We start from the raw sequence: 20,519 nt of genomic DNA, 5'->3' as shown, positions 1-20,519 counted from the left end.
GTCACTTGATGGGAATCAGATTGCCCTGTCCTCCTTTTTGAATCCTCGCTCTGTCCTCACTGGCTGTGGACCGTGTGCAAGTTATTCGCTCTCTCTGAGCCTTAGTTCTCGGACCCTCTGTGTCAGATGATGATGCCTCATTCACGGAGGGCTATTTCCACAGGGAGCCTGGTGGCGTAGTGGGTTTGAGATGAACTGTGGTCAGCCAGGTCAGCAGTTCCAAACTACCAGCCACCCTTCAGAAGAAAGATGAGGCTTCCTACCCTCCAAAAGAGTTATACTCCTGGAAACTCACAGGGGCAGTTCTACCGGGCAGTCCTTCCCTGTCCTTATACGGTTGAGGTGAGTCAGCAGAGACAGATGGCAGTGCATCTTTAATGATAGTTGTCTGAGATGAATTATGCAATGCGATGTCCCAAAGTGGCACAGCTGGTGACACATAGAAATGCTCCATAAATACTGTTATTATTGTGATCATACTGTATGCAAAGCACTGCAAGGGGGAAAGCATGTGCATGTGGAAAGCCACAGAATGCAAAGAAGAGCGTAGTAAAGAAACAAGTTGGGGAGCAGGGACTGATGCTCCCTCCTAGTGGCTCTCACTTGGCCTCCCAGTATCTTGATGCCAAGTCCTCATTGACCACGCCAGGGCTCTTCAATTCAGACTCCTACTCTTTTCAGTAGCTCAGAGACAATGGGTTCACGGGTGACCAGTGCTTGGCTTTAGAGTCAGTTAGAGGCCTGCTGGCTGATAGAATCCCCAGCTCTAAGTCAAATGAGCTTTGTCTTAATAAGGTCTTTCAACAGGGAGGATAAGGGTGCTAACCTGAAGCAGTGTGACAGCCTGCTGAGGAGTTAAGTGGGGGCAGATGGACTCTTGGAGGCCAGTGGAGTTGGAAATTTGGGCTCCATGCAGTACTGGGGAGGGTAGCCCAAGAGCTTAGACTGCAGAGAACAGCAAAGGGACGTGGCCTCAGGTGAGGATGAGAGGGCTGGATTCCATGACCTCACCAGGGAAACACCAACACTACCCTGCCCGTGAGCAGAAAGAAAAGGGTCTCCCTGGGGGGTTAGAAGTTCCTGGTCCTCAGTCAAGAGGACAGTCTGCCAGGAAGATGACTGGGGTGGGGCCTGGGGAAGGAGGGGTTGGGCTTCTCCAGAAACTCTGCTGCAGGTGCTCTGAGCCCCTCTGCCTTCTTCCACCCAAGGGGGTGCTGGCTTCGGCCAGGGTGGGTGTCAGGCTTCTTTCCATTTATATGGACAATTTCCTTAGGATACATTTTTAAAGGGACAAAGTGAAGTGTCCAAAAGCAAAAAGGTCCCCCATGGCTATGCCACCTGCAGGTGACCAGGGCTCAGTTTCCCATCTGTCCTCCAGTCTTTTTGACAAGTGTTTACACATTTCAAAGGAACCCCAGAGCCCAGCAGCTAAGGAGTGGCTCCTAACCAAACTTTAGGCCATTCAACCCACCCATTTCTCTCAGAAGGACCCAGCAGGCTGCTCAATCAAGACTTACAGTCTTGGAGTCCCTGTGGTTCTTCCTGCTCTGTCCCCTAGGGTCAGCACTGGCTCTATGGCACCAGTGTGGTTTGCTTACCTATCTGGAGTCTGGCAGCTCATGTGTTTGGAATTCCCCTTTGCCCCCTAATGCTGATGTGATCATTAGTTCGTCAAGGGAATAAAGTGGCTGGAAAATTTCTTTGCCACAATGCCACTTCTTAAATCACAACACCTGGTTTGTAGTCTTACACTCACTGACAACACATTTCAGAGGGTCCTCTGGGATCCCAGCCCCAACAAGCCTCTTCTCCAAGCCTCACACTGGGGTGACAGAGAGGAAGTACCAGGCAAGGCCTGGGTGATGCAGGTTTCTCTCTTTCTTTACACAGTCAGCTGAAACTGGAACTGAAGCACTCCGACGTCGGTTACTTCAACGTGAGTCATGTCCACTCGACATTTCCTGGGCGCGTTCCCCACTCACTGGAAATGGGACCCCATGTCTCAAAGATCCCATCCACGGAAGCCACTATCTGAGGCTAAAGGAAGTGGGCATGGGCTTTGGATTACGACTGATCCAGGTTCTTACACAAACCCTGATGTATGTTAGCTCTGTGACCCTGCTCAGGTCACCTAACCTCTATGGGCTCCATTTTCAGACCTCACATATGGTCTGTAAGAGGAGGTGAGGCAATAAATCAAGAAAGACACAAGGCCTCACCCATAGCAACTCTCCATCATGGACCACTGCCTTCTCAGTGGTGACCCAGGTGTACAATCCCGTATCAAACCCTCAAGACGGATGGGTTTCAGGGTGGACAATTGTTCAGGCATGATAGGGTACAGAGTGCATGCTACATAACACTCCCAGTAGGATCGGGGGGAGAAGCACTCTAGAATCACACACGTAAGTATTTCCCCAATAAAGTCTATGAATATGCACATAAAGGGATCCTCAGCACAGTTGAGCTCAGATGTTGCCATAAAATGGACTTGCACAGCCTCGTGGACAATGAAGTCTCACAGGTTCCAAGGCTGTGGGATAAGGGACTGTTTGTCTGTGATGAAGGGACTCTGATGGCACTGGACTGCTAACTAAAAGGTTGTCAGTTCAAACCCACCATCCGCGTGACAGGAAGAAGATGTGGCCATCTGTTTCCCCAAGGACTCACGGCCTTGGGAACCTAAATGGACAGTTCTGGTCTGCCCTCCAGGGTTGCTATGAGTCAGCACCAACTCCACAGCCAGGGGCTTGGTTTGGGTTTTGTAGCCTTAACCTCTCTAGTCAAGCAAGACGGCCTGTAGTGTCTCCAGAGTGGGCCCCCTTCACCTTTAGTCATGTTTTATTTGATCCCTCTGCTCTGGCCCCTCCTCTGATCCAGGTGCAGCTGATGGAAGCCTTCTTCAATTACTATGCAACCCACACCATCTACCCCATTCTCAATGGTAAGAAAGAGCTGCTACTGGTTTCTCCAGGCAGAGAGTGTGTTCTCCCCTTTGCGTGGGGTTCAGGGGCACTGATTCTCAGCAAGTTGAAACTCTCCTCTGTGCTAACTGGAACTCGGTTGGTCTGTGGTCCTTGCTCTCATGGAGTCTGCAACTTTGGGAAGTAGCTGAATTACAGCAAGCGGCCACATAGTGTGAGAACTGCTATTTAGAAGGAAGCCCAGGGAGCTGTGGGAGCTAGCAGACACAGAGCACAGAGACAGGGAAAGCTTCCAGAAAGAGGTGAAGTCTGGGCAGAGTCCGGTGGGATTCTGAGTTAAACGAAGGGAAAAGGAAACTGCCAGGTGGTGGTCCATGAAGCTCAGGTGCTGGACCAGGCTTTATACCTGACTTGCTTGCTGGCTTTAATGTAGGTAGTGCTTAGGACTGCAACTGCCATGGAGTCCACCAGGCTTCCTCCCATCCTGTGACGCTCTCCCGATGGCCTACATCCCTGTCTTTTATGACCAAGAGACGCTATTGTGGTTGTTGAGTGCTATAAGATTGGCCCTCCATCATGGTGACCCCATGGACACAGAATAAAATGTTGCCCTGTCCTGCACTGTCCCTGTGGTGGACTGTGGCTCAAACCATGGTGATCTATGGGGGTTTATAGGTTGATTGTGTTGGGTTGATATGTATTGCCAGGCCTTTTTACATCCTAGTCTGTGTAACTCTGCTAGCTTTGATGACCGAAACCTGTTCAGCATCCTAAGGGCATACAAGTTTCAGCTGGGGGGACAAGTGATGCTTTGGCCCAGAATCAAACCTGGCTCCCTAGGCCAACATTCTATCAATAAACCACCACTGTCCCTATTGTGATCAAGATAAAATGACAGCCCAGGCCCTGGAAAGAAGAAGGCGAGGTAATGATCCTCAGGGCTATCCCTGGAGAAAGGGGCTGTGTGCCAAGTCCTGGCTGCTTAAGAAATGGACAAGGGCTGGCCCCAGTAGGGGAAGAGCCTTAGAAATTGGCCCCTCAGTCTACTCCTGAAATAGCTACATTTCTTGGACCACCCCACGCCTCAATCCAATAGACCACTCTTTCCAGCAGGTTGCTCATTCGGGAGCTGGCTGTGACTGCAGGGCTTTGTGCCTGTGCACCCACCCAGCCTCAGAGCAGCCTACCAAATCTCCTTGCCCTTTCTCTTCCAGCAAAGCTTCAGAAGGGGTTCCCTCTCCCTCTGCCAAGGGACACCTTCCTCAACAGTTTGGTGCTCCAAATCCACAAGGTCAGTGAAAAGCCGGTCTGGGTGGGGAGCTCCAAACCCCACTGGGAGGGCTGCTTCCAGGGTGGGTCAATCCGGGGGGGGGGGGGGGCTCCTAACTCCCACTTGCTTCCTGGACCCACTTTTTATGGAAAGTATTGTTCTCTATGTCAGGTATAAATGGCAAGCAACTCCATAGAATAGGGTAGAACGGCCCTGTGAGTTTCTGAGACAGTAATTCATTACAGGAGTAGAAAGCCCCATCTTATTCCCACGAAGCAGCTGGTGGGTTTTGGATTGCTGATCTTTCCATTAGCAGCCCAAAGTTTAACCACTGCGCTACCCGGGCTCCTAATGTTATAGTGAGAATGCTCCGAATGACTCCTGCATCGGGAACACGGAGCAAGAGAAACACAGATGGCTGTCCCCGAATGGCTACTCGCCAGCAGAGGAAGCTGAACGGTGTGTTAATCTCAGTTGTCGTGACAGGTTGATCAAGGGATCACACAGAACTGTCCGTTCTTCTATCCCAAAGCACCAACTGGAGGCACTCAGTAAGGTGGCCTCCCTTTCTCATGGGCACAAAGCTGCACAGTTTTCCTTCAGAAGCGCATTGGGGGGGGGGGGATGGTTCTAGATTAGGAATCATTGCTGTCATGTGTTGATGTTTCTGAAGTTCATCTGTGTTCATTACTATCACCCCCCAAAAAAGGACACTTTCTGGCTTTAAGGTAAAAACAAAAAGAAACAGAAAAGGTGCCTATGAGGTGCAGAAAACCCTCTTCCTTATCTGCCCATTTGCCTTCTCTCCAGAACTTTTTGCTCTTGGGAGCCAACATTGATTAGGCTGAAGACTGCTGAACCAGTCCCTGCCTGGTGGACATCCCGAGGTTCAGCCGCTCTGGCTCCTCCCGCAGGACCCTCCACTGTCTCTATGGACTCAAATCCCAGCAAACCAAAGACACCTGAAGACACACCTGACCACAGAGCACCTCTGCTACCCTGCTTCTTCCCCAGCCCCTATGACTTCCTACTAGCTCTCCTTGTCCTCATGCGAGGAAGTTCAGCTCCAAGCCCACACTGGGCTGCCACTAGGACAACGCTGAATAAAGGAAAAGAGCATATGCAGCGGCCAGTTCCTGTGCCGTCCAAAGATCCCCGCTCAACACTGACCATGTAGAACAATGTCATTGCACGTGTCATCTGACATGGGAAAGGGAACAAGAGTCGGGTGTGGGTGCAAGGTCTTGTTTGCCCACTCACCTGGTGAGAAAGCTTAGTGGGATAGGAACATGAGACAGGACTGTCCTGCATCTATAAGGGTTATAATGAAGCTTGATTTCAGCTTTTTCATGATTGTCCTCCAGGGGCTTCTGCCTCTGGGCTTGGAGCTGGGGGCAGGGTAAATGAGAAGCAGAGTGTCTGCTTCCACTAAGCTGAGAGTCAAAGGCCCAGGCCACACTCTTCTTCTATAGAGAGACAGGCAGGGTCTACTTCAGGCTGCTCAGCCCCTGTGGTCTCCAGCTATCTCCCTTGTCAGCCATCCCTCTCCCTGTGGGTGTCTCTACGTGAGAAAATGGCCTGGGGCCACATCTGCCTTCCTCTTTGTTCAGTAAGGAGGGAGGAGACTCCAACCCCACACTAGTGTAAGCGGATGGACACAAGGCGGAGGTCAGACATGCCTCCACCCTCCACTGCTCTCTCCCCTACTTGACACCACCATTCCTCCATGGCTGCTTCTTAACCTGATGTCACGGGCACACAGAACTCACAGGCAGTGCTCATGATTATGGAAGTTTACTGGGGAAGTTAGCAAGTTACCACGATTCAGGATCATGAAACATTAAGGATACAGTTTATGGAACACAACAGCCAAGTCTCTCTCTCTGGTCCTTTAGCCTCTTAGTCATGGGGTCCCTTGACCTCTGTCTCCACAGGCCACAAAGTCTGCCTGTCATTCTGCCTCACATTCCACTATGCCAACAGCAAAGGTCAAAAAAAATCTGGTCTATAATCGAACTGAAAATCTGACTTGAGGAGACATGTCCAGGCCAAGGGTCTCAGGCCACATCTCACCACATACACAAAGCATGACACCACAGCCTAAGTGCCGCTTCACAGTGCTTGGGTTAGTGTGTTAAAACATTCATCACTGAACTTTTTGTTTTTCATTTTGCCCTTCATTTGCATAAAATATCATAACCATGACTAAGTTGACATTATTAACATTTTTGAAGAAAAAAATGTCATTAAATTGCCTAATGTAGTGAAAGCTGTGAAATCATGAACACTGAAACAAAGAGCCTGACCACTAAAGAGGGTGAAGAGTGCCTAGTTTCTTTTCTTTTAACTTTCTCTGTGTCTAGAGAAAACAAGTTGTTTACCTTGTTAAAGGTGGTACTCGCCAAAAATGATTAGGACTATATTAGATATAATAATTAGAGGTATATTAATATTTACATAAGATAACAAAGCTTAAGAGAACAGTTAATTAAAGCGGCAAATTCAATGTCTTTTATTTAATATGTTGATAAGGTTCATTAATTTTTAATTAAAGTTAAGCACTTTAATTTGGTCATCTATTTATATATTATTTGCACATGTTAACACATATATGTAAAGGGAGTTTAAGATTCACATTTAAATAAACTACATATAAAAATGAAATTAAAAGAAAGCCAAAGACACCACAAGAAAACAAAACTGCAGATCAACGTCCCTTATGAGGGCAGGTGGAAAAATCCTCAACAAAACGCTAACAAGCCGAATCCGATGGCATAGTACAAGTCATACACTACGACCATGTGAGATTAACTACCAGAATGCAGGGTACTCAACATTAGAAAAGGAATCAGCATAAAATACCACAGCAATAAAACAAAGGAAAAGAACCACATGACCATCTCCGAGGACACAAAAAAACATTTGATAAAATCCAACAACCTTTCTGATGAAAACCCTCACAGAACTAGGACTAAAAGGAACATTCCTCCATCTGATGAGGAGCTGATGTGAACAGCCAGCCAGTTGTCAGCGTTACACTTAACGGGGAAAGACTGAAGTTGGGAACAAGACTAGAGTGCCTGCTCTCACCACTTATATTCACTATTAAACGTTTTAGCCAGAGCATTAATACTAAAAAGAACTAAGAGGTCTCTAGATTGGAAAGGTAGCAAAATCACCTCCATTTGCTGATACCATGATAAAGTATGTCTCCAAGATAATTGAAAGAGCTGGTAGACTGATGGTGCCCAGCTATCAAAAGATATATCATCTGGGGTCTTAAAAGCTTGAGGGTAAACAAGTGGCCATCTAGCTCAGAAGCAACAAAGCCCACATGGAAGAACACACCAGCCTGTATAATGATGAGGTGCCAAAGGGATCAGTTATCAGGCATCAAGGAACAAAAAATCATATCATTGGGTGCACACCTCCATGATACGATCGCTGAGGACAAATGGGTGCATAACCAAATGTGGTGAAGAAATCGGATGGTGCCTGGCTATCAAAAGTATAGCGTCTGGGGTCTTAAAGGCTTGAAGGTAAACAAGCGGCCATTAAGCTCAGAGGCAACAAAGCCCACATGGATGAAGCACACCAGCCTGTGTGATCACGAGGTGTTGAAAGGATTAGATATAATGCATCATCAGAACAAAAAAAAATCTTACCATAGTGAATGAAGGGGAAAGTGCAGAGTGGAGACCCAAAGCCCATTTGTTGGACACTGGAAATCCTCTTGCAAAGGGGTCTAGAGGAGGACACAAGCCAGTCAAGGTGGATGTAGCACTGATGAAAACAACTTTCCTCTAGTTCCTAAATGCTTCCCCTCCCCCCCACTATCAATGATCCACATTCTACCTTGCAAGTCTGGCTAGACAAGAGGATATACTGGTACAGATAGGAACTGGAGGCACAGGGAATCCACGGCAGATGACACCTTCAGGACTAGGGTGTGAGTGGCGATACTGGGAGGGTAGAGGGAGAGTGGGTTGGAAAGAGGGAACCGATTACAAGGATCTACATGTGACCTCCTCCCTGGGAGATATACAACAGAAAAGTGGGTGAAGGGAGACGTCGGACAGGGCAAGATATGACAAAATCATAATTTATAAATTATCGAGGGAGGGGGGAGAAGGGAGGGAGGAGAAAAATGAGGACCCGATGCCAGGGGATTAATTGGAGAGTAAATGTTGAGAATGATGAGGGCAATGAATGTACAGATGTGCTTTACATAATTGATGCATGTATGGATTGTGATAAGAGTTGTATGAGCCCCTAATAAAACGATAAAAAAAAAGAGCTGGTGGAACTTGGCAAAGTTGCAGTTTACAGAGCCAACCAACAAAAATCAATGACACTTCAGGTTCCTGATACATCGTTATTCTTGAGTGTTGCATAGTATCTCATTAAATGTAACACTGGTTTTCCTTTCTTCTGTTGATGGGCATTTAGGTTGTATCCAATCTGTCTGCATATATATACACCGTCTCAGCTCCTATTTTTCTATGATACCAAGTAAAGCAATTTCTGTGTCACATGGCAATGTCTATCTCACATGGCATTTCAATATAAGGTCACCTTTTTTATTGGGAATTTCTCTATTCAACTTTTTAAGCAAGCACCATGTTGTTTTCTACAGCAGTTGCACCATTCAGTCCGAATGGGAGAGGGGTTCCCGTCTCCACACCCTCCCCAGCACTTGTATTCTGATTTTCTGAAGCTTGTCATTAATGTTGGGGTGAAATATCTCACTGCTGCCTTGATTTGCATCTCTCTAACGGTCAAAGACTGCTCTCATAAAGACTGAGTCTTGAAACCCAATGGGGCAGTTCGACCCAGTCCCATAGTCAGAATTCCCTCTGTGGCAGTGGGTATGCCGAATATGCCATTGTGTGAATGAACCACAGTGTGCCCAATCATCCATCGGTGGGCACTCGCTTCTATCTCTTTGCCAGTGTGACCAATGGTGCGATCATAACCTGTCCGTGCCATGGCTGTTTCTCGAGGTTACACACCCATTACTAGCGTTGCTGCATGTTATTGCTAATTTCTGAAGGAAGTGTCCACGCCCCTTGCACGGGGATTACACCATTTCGCAGTCCCACCAGCACTGTTTCGAGACTTCCTTCCAGTCGTCCAGCTGTTCCACCCGCACCAGCACTTGTTGTGGTTTGCAACTTCACTCTTAATGCTGGCGTGAGATGCCGGTTGTTTTGACATCACTACATGCCTAGTTGTTTCCATCCCCAGAGCCTACATCCTTCTTCACAGAAACTCTGAGCTGTAGCTTTCAGATGATACCCTTCAAGCTCCAGCAATGCCATGACCGCGGCTCACGGTCACCTTACTGCCACCTTTATGCAACAGCCCGCCCTCCTCGTTTTACCTCCCCACTAGAGGACCAGCCTGGCCCAGTTTGCCCAGGACTTCCTGGGTTGAACACTGAACGTCCCGCATCCTGGAACCCCTTCCGTCACCAGCAAACCAGAATAGTTGGCCCCCTGCTCCCACAACTCCAGCCTCTTCCTGATCTAAAGTCGACCCCCCATCATCGACCAGCCCTCCAAAGCAATGCCCAACTGCGTCTCCACTGGTCCTACAGCTGAACCAACACACTCTAATGGCCACCCAGGCACCCAACCCTAGGCGAGGCCCAGGAAGACCTGCGCATGATCCACTTTCTCCATGCCCAGCTCTGCTGGTGAGTGGAGCAATTTATAAAATGTGTTGAATCAATTTGTTTCTTGGGAGGAGAGGACAGGGATGAACAGGGGCACAAACAATTACTTCAGCTTATTAACCAGTCGCTCCAGGAAGGGGCAGCGGAGCTTATCTTCCTACTCCGTTGCCTCTGTGGCTCTGCTCTTGGGACCCAAAGTCAGCTAACGAGTCTCCAGGTCTGGCCCGCAAGCCCCCAGGGCTCCACGCTCTTGCACAGAGGGGGCAGCTGTTCCAGGATGCTCTGAGCAGGCAGGTGGAATGAGCAAAGGCACTGCTCCCGCTGTCAGCCTCCCTTCTCCACTTCCTGTCATGTGTGTCCATGGACACCGCCAAAAGAATCTAAAAGAGAGGACAGGTTAGACCAGTGGTTTGGGGAGGCATCCACCTTACAGAAGCCACCTTAGCCTCTGGCTGTGAGTACCCACTCATGGCCATTAACTCTCCATGCTGAGAAATATCAGACAAAGCCACTCTCATCAGCCCCAGGGTCATGGCTCCCTGGCCTGCTCCCTTCAACAGTCCCTGATGTAAGGCTACGTACGACCTAGCAGGGTGAGTCAGCACACAAATATTTCTCCTCCAGCACCATCTTCTCGAGCGGACATCCCGGAGAGATGGTCCTGATCAACCAAATCCAATTCACATGAGTTATTCCTACTCCTGTAAGTATATGTACCATGTCAGTCTCATAAAATCCCCTTAAGATTCCAGTATAAGTTCAAAGAGGAAATCCATGTTAAAAGGGCCATTTCTACAGCATGTGATGTTCTTCAAGCCACTCACAGGGCAGTACAACCCACTAGATCAGAATAATGCCTGACAGAGAGGCAGCACAGAGCCCTGTCAGGGCTGACACAGGAGGAGTGGACACCCGCCCAGCAGCATCCTCCCACACTCATCATCTCCCTGCTCAGCCCTCACAACGTCCAGCAGCTGGAAAATGGGGTCCTGGCAAGATGTTAGGTGCGTGGCACACAGAAGGTTGACCACACACATGGACAGGCAACATGGCAGGGTGGCCAGTTAGCAGCGCAACCTGCTCACTCACAGGAACCAGAAGTCTGTGAGGGACAGGGACCTGGGATCTACAGATGAAGATTTCAAACCCCACAGACCCAAGAATGTCTACTCTAGAGGGGTGACCCCGTCCAAAGGGCCCACAAAGGGTCAGATGGAAAGCCAGGGAGAGGTAGGCAATGAACAGCCAGGGGTGTGCCCACCAGTCACCAGGGAGAGCCCACCTCCGCACCACCTCACCGAGTTTATGACAGACGAAATGAAAACCAACAAGCAGCACGATGCAGAGCTGACAGAATTTCTCTTGGCACCAACATCGGACCTCCATCTTTCTTTCTCTCTCCAGGTACCAGTGTCACTGGCAGAGAGCTACTGCAAAGAAAGAGAGCTTGTGCACTCAAGAACCAGAGTACAGGTCCAAACACAGCACACAAGCGAGCATATAAGTGCAGACTGTCAGGAAGGGTTGAGGCATGGCAGGAAGGGCTGAGCATGTGAACTCTCCAGGGTTTGGCAGGGATGACACAGAGCCTTCAGAAACAGGAGCCACATGGCGCTGTCTCTCAGTGAGTCCTTGGAACACAGGCAGCCCGGGGTCCCTTTCGAATGTAGGGGCAGAGGCTAGGGCGCACAGAGCCAGCCAGGAAAGTAAGGGACCGAGGTCTGGAGCCGGGAAATGGGCATTGTCAAGAAGGGTACAAGATCCCAGCTGCCATTGTGTCCCATCAACCCAATATATGTAAATTCACTATTGTTATGTCAATTCTGACTCATGGTGATCCTCTATGGCAGTGATTCTCTACCTTCCTAATGCTGCGATCCTTTAACACAGTCCCTCAAGTTGTGGTGACCCCCAACCATACAGTTATTTTCAGTGCTACTTCATAACTTTCATTTTGCTACTGTTATGAATCATTATGTAAATATCTGATCTGCAGGACGCATTTTCATGGTCACAAATTGAACATAATTAAAGCATAATGATGAATCACAAAAACAATATGTAATTCTATATTGTAAAATATTTATTTCTAATTAGAAATCAATGAAATTTTGTCTTGAAGCATGGTGTGGTATGGGTAACAGTTTTCACACCGGGCACTTGTAGGTGGGCATTCTGCATGTGGGTGGACCGCCTGGAGACGGATAGAGGAGCAGTGTCTCAGTTCCTTAGACCATCAGAAATATGTGTTTTCTGATGGTCTTAGGCGACCCCTGTGAAAGGGTTGCTGACCCACAAAGGGGTACAGACCCACAGGTTGAGCATTGCTGCTCTATAGTAGGAGGAGAACTGCCCCTGGGGCTTCCCAATCCTATAACTCTCTGTAGGAGTAGACAGCCTCACCTTTCTGCCCCCGAGCACAGCTGGTGGCCCCTCCGTGCCCCACACAGACCCCCTTAAACCTCCCTGCCAGCCAGAGTCCAGAACACTTGGAGCATCACACACTGGAGATGTTTGGGTTGGAAAAGATCAGGGCCATGCAGTCCTCACACTCACAAAAACAAACAAACAACCCTCCCTGCTCCCGTTGCTCTGCTTTTCCGCAAGGCCAGGATGGTCAAACAGGTCTCAGGACTCGAGTCTGGGGAGGGATGGGCATTGCTGCTGAGGCTCATGTACCGGGGAGGAAAAGGTAGTCTCAGAAGGCATATGAGGGCTGCCCCACAGCAGGGACAAAGCAGAGGGCCACATAGATACCATTTGGCACCCACTTCCCCTTCCAACCTTTAATAAAGCGCAGACGACTTTAAGGTTACAGACAGCCACAATTCCCGAGAAGGGTCCAAAAAGTTTTAGCCTGGGCACCGCAGCCTGGCTTCCTGCCGAGGGAAGGGGGCAGCCATTGCGGAGCCCAGGTTTCTGCCCTGGGCACACCCTCCTGAAAGAAAAGCCCAGGCTGAGCACCCACCCTGGGTGCCTGGGAGGTGCAGCAGCTGACGATTCGAAATGGTGACCTGTGGTAAGCAGCTCCATGTGCCCCCCACTATGCCACCTGAGCAGGGCTTCAAAGAGCTTGTGGAAAAAATAGAATTAAAAGACAGTGGAATCTCCCACACAGTTTTTGAAACTACCTCATATATAGTATGCGAGGCCTGGTGGCACTGTGGTTACACGCCCAGCTGTTAACTGAAAAGTCAGCAGTTCAAGCCCACGAGCTGCTCAGGGAAGAAAGGCTTGTTTGTTCTTTAATTACTACCTGTGATCAATGGGTTACGTGAAGACCCAAAGCCCATCTGTAGGCAACTGGACATCCCCTTACAGAAGGATTGCAAGGAGGAGATGAGCCAGTCAGGGTGCAGTGTAGCACCGATTAAACATACAACTTTCCTCTAGTTCTTTAATGCTTCCTGCCCCGCACTCCCCCCAACTATCATGATCCCAATTCTACCTTACAAAGCTGGCTAGACCAGAGGATGTACATAAGTGCAGATGGCAACTGGAAACACAGGGAATCCAGGAGAGATGACGCCTTCAGGACCAGTGGTGAGAGGGGCGATGCCTGGAGGGTGGAGAGAATATGGGGTAGAAAGGGGGAACTGATGACAAGAATCTACGTATTGCCTCCTCCCTGGGGGGTGGACAGCAGAGAAGAAGGCGGGGGGAGACATCGGACAGTGTAATACATGACAAAATAATAATAATTTATGAATGGTGAAGGGTTCATGAGGTGGGGGAGTGGGGAGGAAGGGAGAAAATGAGCAGCAGATATTAAGGGCTCGAGTGGAAGGCAAATGTTTTGAGAATGATGATGGCAACAAATGTACATATATTCTTGACACAATTGATGTATGTATGGATTGTGATAAGAATTGTACAAGCCCCCAATAAAATGATTTTTAAAAAAAGGATGCAGATGACTTAGAAAACAAACATACAACCCATGCCAGAAAAACAGACAATGGAGGTGAAGAGATCTTTCAGAGGATACTCAAGGTCAGTAAGTACATTAAAGGATACTCCCCATCACAACCCACTCAAAGCTACAATGAGTTGCCACCTCACCCCTACTGGGATGGCAAGGATCCAAAAACTGAAAACAGGAGATGTCGCCCCCTGGTGGTCCACAGGTCCTCTCCCATGTCTGGATCACAGGCAAGCCTGGGTGAAGTACAAGGGTCACTAGCGAATCACCATGCCAATGGGGGAGGAGCCCAAGGCAGACCTCTCAAGCCTGGGCTGGCTCCTTTCCCAGCACTACAGTCTGAGAATCCCATTACCTTACAGCTACATGTCACTCATTTTCTCTTTGTCCAGGTGTTACCTGCCAGACAAGGCACAATGCAAGACAAGTGAGAGGCACTGTCCCTAAGATCATCTAGCACAGAGCAGCCCAGCCATTTCCCACGGCGTTCTGTTAGGTACGCCTTAAGGGGCAGTTTAAGGGGGCAATGGGGACAGGGGGACCAGCGAGGAGGAAAGCCCCATGAGCTCATAGCCCAACAACCAGCCCAGGCGCCACCCCCAACAGGTGCTGGGACAAAGAATGACATGTGTGAAAGCTCCAGGATCTGGGAGGGACAGGAGCAGGCCCTCCAAACACGGGGAAAGGCTTTCCACAATTCCTGTCCCTACACTATCAATGACCAGGACACTGCAGCCCACGGTCACTTTCGGATGCAGGGGCCAAGACAGGCAGAGGGGGAACCAGGGAGAGGAGCCGCGCCGGCCACCTGGGAACTGGTGAGGGCTTGCAAGAGAGCCAGGAGACCCACCTACAGGGGCCAAACTGACCACCTAAGATGCCAGCAGCTGCAGGATGCAGAGGACCCCCGAGGGGCGAGTTCAGCCAGAATGCCAGGCCCAGCCCCAGAACGTCTGAGCCAGTAGGTCTGCGATGGAAGGGATGTGCATTTCTTATTTTTTCAAGTTCCCAGGCCCCACCTAGGAGAATGTGGGAGGCACATCAGGCAGTGCAGATCCGGTGCACCAGGAGAGAAGGTGTGCTGGCTGATGGCGAACCAGCAAAGTCACCCATGGGTATCCTCATTGTTCTCCAAGTGCCTCCCCCAGCCCAGCATGAGCTCGGGAAAAGAAAGCATGAGGAGGTGGATACAGGTGGTCTCTCGGGGGCCCAGGAATGCCCTGAATTTAAACCAGTCTTCACATTCACCTACAGACTCTCGAAGGGAAACGGAGCTTGAAAATCCCATAGCTCAATGCCACACACTCTCCCACCAGTGGACACATGGCTTTGGAGACTTAAAATGCCAGGAGCCAGAGAATCCACAGCTGGTGTAAAACCCATGGGGCCTTTGGACTCCCTCAGGCACCCTGGTAGTGTAGTGAGTAATGAGTTGGGCTGCTAACCACAAGGTCAGCAGTTCAAAACCACCAGCTTCTCTGCAGGAGAAAGAAGAGGCTTTCTATTCCTGTAAAGAGTAGTAGTCTTTAAAAAAAGAGGAGCTGATAACAAGGGCTCAAGTAGAAAGAAAATGTCTTAAGAATGATGATGGCAACAAATGTACAAATGTGCTTGACACCATGGATAGATGGATGGTGATAAGAGTTGTACGTGCACCCAATAAAATGATTTTTTTTAAAAAAAAGTAGCAGTCTTGGAAAACCACAGGGGCAGTTCTACCCTGCCCTATAGAGTCACTATGAGTCAGAATCGACTTGACGAGTTTAGCGAGGTTTTGGTCTCCCTGAAGAGGAGGTCCTTGCTCCCTGAACGACACCCTATATGGGGTCACTATGACTCAGACTCCATAGAGGGCAGTGGGTTTGGTCCGGCTCTACAGGGCTCACAACAGGGCCACAGGCTAGGCCTCAGTTTCTCATCATTTATAAAGTCCGTGCGAGCACTAGGGGCACTGTCCCGTAAGCGCTGGGCGATACACCGCAAGGCCTTCGGTTCAAACCCACCAGTCACTCCTCAGGAGAAAGCGTTCCTGTGAAAACCGAAAACCCTACACAGGCTCGCTCTGGGTCCCAATTGACTTGACAGCAGTGAATTTTGTATTGGGGGGAAGAGTCTTAAGATGGCGCACAGGGTTAAGTGCATGCCTGCGAATGGAAAAGTTGGCAGGTGGGACGATGGCCCTGGAGGCGCCTGGGAAAACAGGCCTGGTGATCAGTTCCCAAAGGCCTTGGGATGCCTCTGGAAACACGGTCGCCTCAAGTGGTCCCTACGCAATGGCAACAAGCCCTTCCCTAAAGAGTGGCTGCGGAGACAGGGAATCCCCAATAAACAGGCTACACCCATCGGAAGCCAAGTCTGGGCTCGGACGCGGACTTCTCGCTGGCCGTCCTTCCTGAACCCTCGCGGCGCCTCAGTTTCCCCTGTGGGAGAGGCCCAGAGTCCATGCAGGGCGTACCCCGCCAGGCACTCACCTTGGAGCGTCTGGCGGAAAGGCCGAAGGGCACGAAGGTACCGCTGTCGGAAGAGTTAGGGAGATGGAGAGGGATGACGCTGGACAGCGAGGACCGAGCGCTCAGGAAACCCTCCGCCCGCCGGCGTCGACGGAAATGCCGGAAGCGGGACGGCAACCCGGAAACCCGTCTGCGGTCCTGCCGCGCCCCCTGGTGGCCATAGCAGAAATGCTGACTCAACTTTAACCTAAGTTGTCTTGTCAAAATGCTAGCTATAAGGTTAGTAGTTCAAAAACACCTGCCACTCCACGGGATACTAGACGAGGCTTTCTACTCCCGGACAGAGTTACAGTCTCGAAAACCCAGAAGGGGCAGTTCTACCCTGTTCTATAGGATCTATGACAGTGTTTTTGGTTTTTTGTTTGGAGTTGTCTTGGAAGAAGTACAGCTCCTTTAGAGGCAAGGATGGCAAGACTTGGTCTCCCGTCCTTTGGCCATGTTGTCAGGAGAGACCAGTCATGGAGAATAATATCGCATTCAATAAAGAGAGGCAATGAGAAAGAGGAAGGCCCTCAATGGAATGGATTAGCACAGCGGCTGCGGCAATGGGCTCAGACAGAACAGCTGTGGGAGTTCTAGAGGGCAGAGCAATGTTTCTTTCTGCTGTACATGGGGGGGGGTCGCTGTGAGCAGGAACCCACTCAACGGTACCTGCAAACAACAATGCCAAGTTGGCCGGTCTGGAGGCTTAGAAATTAATCAGGGAAGTTTGGATTATATGAAGAAGAATGTGGTATCAATATTGGAGGAAGGCTTATTAACATTCTGCGATACGCAGATGACACAACCTTACTTGCTGAAAATGAGGAGGACTTGAGGCACTTTCTGATGAAGATCAAGGATTGCAGATTTCAGTATAATTCAGCATAAAGAAGAAGAAAAGTTCTCACAACTGGACCAAAAGGTTAGATCTTGGTAAATGGAGAGAAGATTGAAGTTGTCAAGGATTTGGTCTTGCTTGAATTCACAATCAATGCTATGGGAGCAGCAGTCAAGAGATCAAATGAGACCTGGCACTGAGGAAATCTGCTGCCAAGACCTCTCAAACATATTGAAGAGCAAGGACGTTACTTTCAGGGCTAAGGTGCACCCAACACAGACCATGGCATTTTCAGTTGCCTCATATGTATGTGAAATGTGGACATGAAATATCCCCACTCCAGAGGAGCAACTCTGGGTTCAAGCCCTTTCAGGGAGCAGTCGAGCTAGACTCACTGCCCTGAGTCAATTCCAACTCAAAGCAACCCTGTCGTACAGGGTAGAACTTCCCCTGTGGGTATCTGAGACTTTAAATCTTTACAGGAGTAGAAAGGCTCATCTTTCTTTCCTGGAGCAGCCGGTGGGGTCAAACCTCAGACCTGGTAGTTGGCAGCTCAGTGTGTAGCCCACTACACCACCAGGGCTCTTTGATAGGCAGCTAGGATTCCTGATATAAAACCAAGCGTGCCTTTATGGGGCAAACCTTCTTTGATATTAGACTATCAGTTTGGATGGGTTTCTCTCCTTCATCTCTTTATTTTGCAGCAATAATTTAAAATGAAATAAAACGAACAGTTGTTAGAAAAGCGGTGTAACGTTTCAATGATCTACATAGGGGAATTCATTAGCTGAACACTTGTTTGAGGAGCTATTTGAGTCCCCCACCCCACCCCCATTCCTTTCTTGATTTCCTGTAAGATCAGTCAGGATAGACCCCTGTTGGACAGACTCACTTCTGCTTCTAAGGCCCTCGCTAGGACAAGGTCAAGTGGAGGGAAGTGCTCCATTATCAAGTACTAAGTGAGTGACTACAGGAATGAACAGAAGGTTCACTGACTCAGCAGTGGATCCCCCCCCCCCTATTTTTGCTACAACTTTTCTGTCTTGGTGACCAATGACCAAGGTGGCTGGTGGCCGGTTTCTTCCTCTAGATGCAGCGGTTCTCAACCTGTGGGTCACGACCCCTTTGGGGGTGGAACGATGCTTTCACAGGGGTTGCCTGATTCATAACAGTAGCAAACTTACAGTGATGAAGTAGCAATGACAATAATGTTATGGTCATGGGGGGTCACCACAACATGAGGAACTGTATAGAAGGGTCAAGGTATTAGGAAGATTGAGAACCACTGTTCCTAGAGCCTCCTCAAGCCCTGATAGAGCCATGGTCCTGGCAGACCTAATCACCAACCCACTCCTGCCCAGGTCTCAATGGGAAGAAATTGGTTCCCAACATCTCCCCTTCAATTAAAAAAAAAGCAAGCACTTTAGGCCCCAAACGGGTCAAGTGGGGAGTTTGGGGCAATGTCTGGTTCCAAGCTTCACTCTCAAGCTCCAGGCCCACTCCTTGCGAACTCACCCAATGGACTTGCCTGCACCAGTGAAGAAGGGCAAAGGAAGCCAGTCTCAGGGAGCCCCAGGGGGCCAAAGTGCAATGAGTCCTCTATCTAGTTGTTGCCCAAAGATGTGTTTGATTTCCATCTGCCCAACGTTCAAGTCAGTCCACCGTGGGCACAGAAGGCATTCTCAGGGCAGGAGAGCAAGCGAGTCCTTATCCTCTAGGGCCCCTGGCCCAAGGAGATTTCCACCTGGCTTGGTTTAGGTCTACATTCAGAGATGAGCTAGCCTGCAATTGACTTTTATTGACCTTGTCTACTTTAAGGATCAGGGTTATTATGCGAACTGGTGAGTGCTCCCTCTTTTTCTAGGATTTGGGAGACTCTCTGAGACAGAACCAACCTGTTCTTTAAAGGCTGAGTAGAATTCATCTCTAAACCCACCCGAGTGTGGTATTTTCTTTGTGGAAAGATTGCTAACTATTGATTGCATGGCTTTCTAATGTTATGGGTTTACCCATATTTTCTCTCTTTCCTTAAGACAATTTTCCCAAATATTTTACAGGGATGTATTTGTTTTGCCCAAGTATTACATTTTAAGGACAAAAAGCCAAGCATATTGTTGTCTTACCTTCTTACTCCCTATTCTTGCTCACTCCTGTAATTCTCTGGCTACACGTATCTCAATGAGACTGTGCTCATTTTCTGCATTTTAGTTTCTGCTGGTTATTCATTTTGCTTCATTTGTAAGGCCAATGAACATTTTCTGGATAGATGGATGAAAATGTACTTGTGAAAAGGCTGGTTATCTAAGTGGATGAGAGAACAGGTGACCTGATGGAAGGATGGATGGATGATCAGGTGGATGACGAAGCTGATGCTTTATAAATGTTGTCTCTTCAAGTTGATGAAATGATGAGAACAAGGACAGATGGATGGATGGATGAATGAATGGATGGATGCTTGTTGTGTGCTATGGGGTTAATGGTGACTCACAGTGACCCTATCTAACAGAGTAGAGCTACCTCATATGACTTCCAAGAACATAATCTTTATTGAAGTTGATGGCCGCATCGCCGTCCTGCAGAATGGAGGACTCTTTTCCAGCAGTCCACCTATGGGTCAGCAGCCGAACACTTAACCACCACACCACCAGGGTTTCCAGGACGTAAGCGCCTTCAAGGCAGCCCACCTCGTCGCTACTCCATGCACAATAGAAGGAAACACTGTCTGGACGTGTAGCCTCGGCTTTATCCCTTTGAGGGTTGTCCTCATTTTCAATGAGACTCTACTTTTGCGTGCATGATGTCCTTCTCTAAGGGCTGTCCCAGGTAGGTAAGAGAGCGTTGCTATCCTAGCTCCTAAGGAGCACTCTGGCTATATGTATTCCAAGACCCACTGCCACTGAGTTGATAGCGTTTTGATGCTGTCAGTCTTGACAGGAGCAGCCAGATAAGCTTGATCGTTCTCCAGCGGAGCTGCTGGTGGGTTTGAACCGCCCACGTTGCCGTTGACGGGCCAACGCTTACCCCAAAGCACCCGCAGGCTCCTTCTAAGAGGAGGGAATATGAGGTAGTGGGTTGCTTGTTGGGCTGCTAACTGCAGAGTCAGCAGTTCGAAAGCAGCCGCTCCGCTGGAAAAAGAGGAGGCTTTATACGCCGGTAAAGAGTTACAGGCTCAATCCCTCAGTAGGGTCGCTGTGAGTCCCAATTGACTGGACGGCAGTGAGAAAGTCGTCAGGATGCCCGCTCCTCTCCATCAGGGGGCGCTGCAGGACGGCTCCCCGCCGAGCAGCCGCTCTAGGCCCTGGCCGCCGCTCGCGGCTGCCGTTCCCCCTACGCAGGGGCGGGGAGCGGTCTGAGCGCGGGCCGGCCGCCGTCTGCACGTCCTTGTGCACCCCCCCC

General features: G+C 49.4%; 1 long non-coding RNA gene and 1 other non-coding gene across 4 annotated transcripts in view; both read right to left on the bottom strand.

Annotated features, from left to right (window-relative positions):
* LOC142422377 (uncharacterized) overlaps positions 1-16,378 on the bottom strand; it is a 244,932-nt gene extending 228,554 nt beyond the window's left edge. For 2 of the 3 annotated variants that reach the window (XR_012779081.1, XR_012779083.1), the window contains exon 1: positions 16,265-16,374. This is a non-coding gene — a long non-coding RNA (uncharacterized LOC142422377). Of the gene's footprint in view, positions 1-16,264 lie in introns of all 3 variants that reach the window. The other variant, XR_012779082.1, reaches the window with a different exon arrangement.
* Positions 14,421-14,553, bottom strand: LOC142423577 (small nucleolar RNA SNORA71). The gene has a single exon (XR_012779199.1). It is a non-coding gene; the product is annotated as a small nucleolar RNA SNORA71 (small nucleolar RNA).
* Positions 16,379-20,519: the final 4,141 nt, after the last annotated feature.

This window comes from Tenrec ecaudatus, chromosome 12, assembly GCF_050624435.1.
Source record: "Tenrec ecaudatus isolate mTenEca1 chromosome 12, mTenEca1.hap1, whole genome shotgun sequence".
NCBI lineage: Eukaryota > Metazoa > Chordata > Mammalia > Afrosoricida > Tenrecidae > Tenrec > Tenrec ecaudatus.
Note: the sequence above shows the minus strand (reverse complement) of the source record. Positions and strands in the feature narration are given on the sequence as shown.